Here is a 3684-nt window from a genome sequence, read left to right on the forward strand (position 1 = left end):
ATGGGTGGTTCCCCGGAACCACCCGAGTTTCGAAATAATAGTGTATTTGTATATATAAAACATTAGAGGAACCACCTTATAAATTAGGAAGGAACCACCTTAAAAACATTTGAAACGCTTGGCCAGCTGGTAAGGTGCTGGTTTTGTAACTTGAAGGTCACAAGTTCAATTCCGGATTTCCATATAATTTTTGAACTTTTTTTCTTGAACTCTTCCTTTTTACTAATTAATGCACAACCCATTTAGGGTTTTATTAGTCAAAAAATAAAACACACCGACACTAAACACAATGGCGCCTGCTATCTCCCCTGTCCCCTCGTCCCCGTCGGCCGTTCCCCGACCACCACCGCAGCTTTTCCGGCCGTTCTCCAACCTCCTGCCTTCCTCTCCTCCTGTCTTCTACTCTTCCTCGAAGCTCGATTGCTCGAATCCTCCCACTTTGAAGGTAAGTTTGCATTCATTTGTTAAATGTTAATTGTTCTTGACTTGTTAATTGTTCTTGATTGCTAACTACTTAATTGTTAGGTTATTTGTTAAATTTAGTTTTAATGGCTTGTGGTCACGAATAATATATTTCAAATCATGGTTGTTGGTGTTGGGTGTTAAAATTGTTGGAAAGATAAGAGTGGTGGTGTTGGTGGATGTTTTTTGTTGAGGTAAGGTTAATTGTGTGAATATGGTTTCTAACCGGCCCGAACCTCAAACGGACCCGGAATTTATTATTGTATTTTTATTATGTAATGAACTTTGCCCGAACCATCTAACCGACCCGAACCTCAAACCGACCCGGAATTTTTTATACCCGATTCTATGAAATTGAATCATCTAAAAGTTGTGCACCACCTGAAAAAAATTCCTGGATCCGCCACTGCACGTTCTAATGCTTACAAGACTTGGGGCCAATTTTGTGCAACATTTTTTTTTTATTCTGATTAAATATATATTGTAGATCCAAGTTAGGGTGTTTAATAAATAGTTAGAAAGTGACGCAAATTGGCCGGTTTAGTTGGTTTGTAATTTAAGCGATTCAGTTCATGGTTTAGTTTTGAAGAGCTAAAAATTTTACTAACATTTCGGCTCAAGTTTGAATTTAAAACCGACCGAGCATACTAAACCGGCCATTTAGTATTCATTAATAATATTTTAATCAATACGTATCTATGCATATGTATTGTAATCATGAACCGTAAAACTGACCGATCCACTCAACCCGACCGGTTCAATTTATCATTTCTAAAATCATAGTTAACAGTTCAACCTGTAAATTTAATTAAAATAAGAAAATCCAACCATAATAATCTCTAACCCTATCCATCTTAATAATAAACCATCAAATATATATAAACAGAAAACTCTCATTCCTTCACATCATCAAACTTTCTTCTCTCTCTAAAACAACCATACCTGATTTTTAAAAACTTTCCCGCCAATCGCCATTGAAGCACCACCTGCACCATGTTCAAGATGAAACCCGCCTCTGCCGAATTCAACGCCATGAACAAGAAACGCTCTCTCTTCGCCTTCATCTCACTCGCTTTCCTCGTCTTACTCTCCTTCAACGGCGCCTCTATCTTCTCCCTCCACATCCCCTCACTCCACACCCCATCCAGACCGTCATGCCACCTGATCTCCCAAAAACAAGAAAACCCATCTCACATTTCACCGTCCAGTTCTAACCCACCCACTCACGCGCCGGAATTCAACTCGCCGGAGTTTATCGCCGGTGCCGGAGATCCAACAAACTTCCTATCCGTGCCATACAACTCTCCGTAAGTCTCTCGGTTTCGATATCGAATCCGAGAACTCGTCGGAAAACAGAAACAAGAAGCTTCTGAAACTACTCGCCGGATTAGGGTCTTCTCGCCGGAGAGAAGACTTTCCGGCGAGGGTAAACAGCTTCTTTTACAAGAAGAACTCAACGTCTAATTGCAAGGTTCGGTTCTTTATGATCTGGGTATCGTCTGGAAACTCGTTTAATCAACGATCAATTCGGTCAATCCGTATTCAAGTCAAACCCTAACTCATGTCTGTTAATTGTTTCAAACTCTCTCGATTCGATCAAAGGGAAACAAATTCTAACACCCTATATCGAGAAAGGGTTTCGGGTCACATTGATTTCGCCTGACTTCAATTACCTGTTCAAGAACACGATGGCGGAATCGTGGTTTTCGAAGCTGATCAGAGGTCAAATTCACACGGGTACCATTCCGTTTGGTCAGAACTTATCGAACCTGCTTCGCCTTTGTTTGTTGTATAAGTACGGTGGCGTGTACATCGACGCTGATGTTATCGTGTTGAGAAGCTTCGCGAAGGTGAGGAACTCGATCGGGGCGCAAACGGTGGACCGAATACGAAGAACTGGAGCAGGCTGAATAATGCAGTCATGGTGTTTGATAAAATGCATCCTCTGCTTTACAAGTTTATTGAGGAGTTTTCGTTGACTTTCAATGGGAATAAGTGGGGGCATAATGGTCCTTACATGGTTTCCCGGGTGGTTTCGCGGTTACAAGGGCGGCCCGGGTACAAATTTACTGTTTTGCCCCCGAGAGCTTTTTATCCCGTGAGTTGGATTAATGTTCGGGTTTTGTTTCGTGGAGGGAAAAACGAGACTGATTCGAGATGGTTAACGGGGATGTATGGGCAGATTAGGAACCAGAGTTATACGCTCCATCTTTGGAATAAGCAAAGTCGGGGGTATCGTATCGAAGAAGGGACTGTTGTTAGTAAGATTTTGTTGGATAGTTGTGTGTTTTGTAATGCATCTAGGACCAACCATACGAGCTAAGAATAGTTCATTAGACTTGCTGTTTTTGGTAAGGTGTTGATCGTTTGTTGCGCATCTAGTCGAGTTGATTCAACATTTGCATATGGTGTAAAAGATCAAGAATTTGGTGTAAATGAGATGTAGCTAGATTGATTCTTGATAGTTAACTGATACCATATGCACTTGACTGAATTTGGATTGTTTTTTTTGTTCAAGCTTTATGTCTTTGCTCAATTCTAGTTAAGACTTAAGAGACTAATAAGTTAATAAACTTCAGAATTGAGGTAAAGGTGAAAATATTCAATTATGTGGCCAATGTACAATTTAATCCCACTTAATGTACCGGAGTTGTAATTTACACAAACTTAAAAACCACTAGATACGTGACCAAGGTTGGGGTTTGCAACATAAAGAGTGAAACTTATTTTGCATTACTTGTTTGTATTGTGAGTTTAATGGGTCATAAAAAGAGGATAAAATTCGTTTTGAAGTTCTTTAACGGGAATTATTGATGAATTGACATAGTTAAGTAATTTAACGTTATTAGAGAAGAGTTGACTGACTTCAGAGCTAAAACTTATGATATTCGTATATAGTGTTTTCAAAACCAGTTACATATTGATACTTCAAAGATTAATGTGTTTAGACTTGTTAAAATGACTCGTAGCTTCTTTGAAAAAACCTTGGCTCCAAAAAAAACTCGTTTGTGAACTTGAGCCAAATTTGGCTCGGCTTATGGCACACTAGATTGACTTGTTGAAACTAAACACCACTAGTCCTTTGTAAATAGGACTTGACCGACCACATGCAAACGATACCGAATTCTTCTCACTTCATAGTAAATGCTACTCTCTCTTTGACGAGTTAACTCCACCACATTTCCTCGTTATCTTTTGTTTTGGTCAAAAACTACCGAAGCA

The 3684-nt window shown here is 39.6% G+C and overlaps 1 pseudogene; it reads left to right on the top strand.

Annotated features, from left to right (window-relative positions):
• Positions 1 to 289: 289 nt before the first annotated feature.
• Positions 290 to 2785, top strand: LOC143598654 (uncharacterized protein At4g19900-like; annotated as a pseudogene).
• Positions 2786 to 3684: the final 899 nt, after the last annotated feature.

Source organism: Bidens hawaiensis, unplaced genomic scaffold, assembly GCF_021521415.1.
Source record: "Bidens hawaiensis isolate Kalapana, Puna unplaced genomic scaffold, B.hawaiensis_p1.1 tig00050651_1, whole genome shotgun sequence".
In the NCBI taxonomy this organism is placed as follows: domain Eukaryota; kingdom Viridiplantae; phylum Streptophyta; class Magnoliopsida; order Asterales; family Asteraceae; genus Bidens; species Bidens hawaiensis.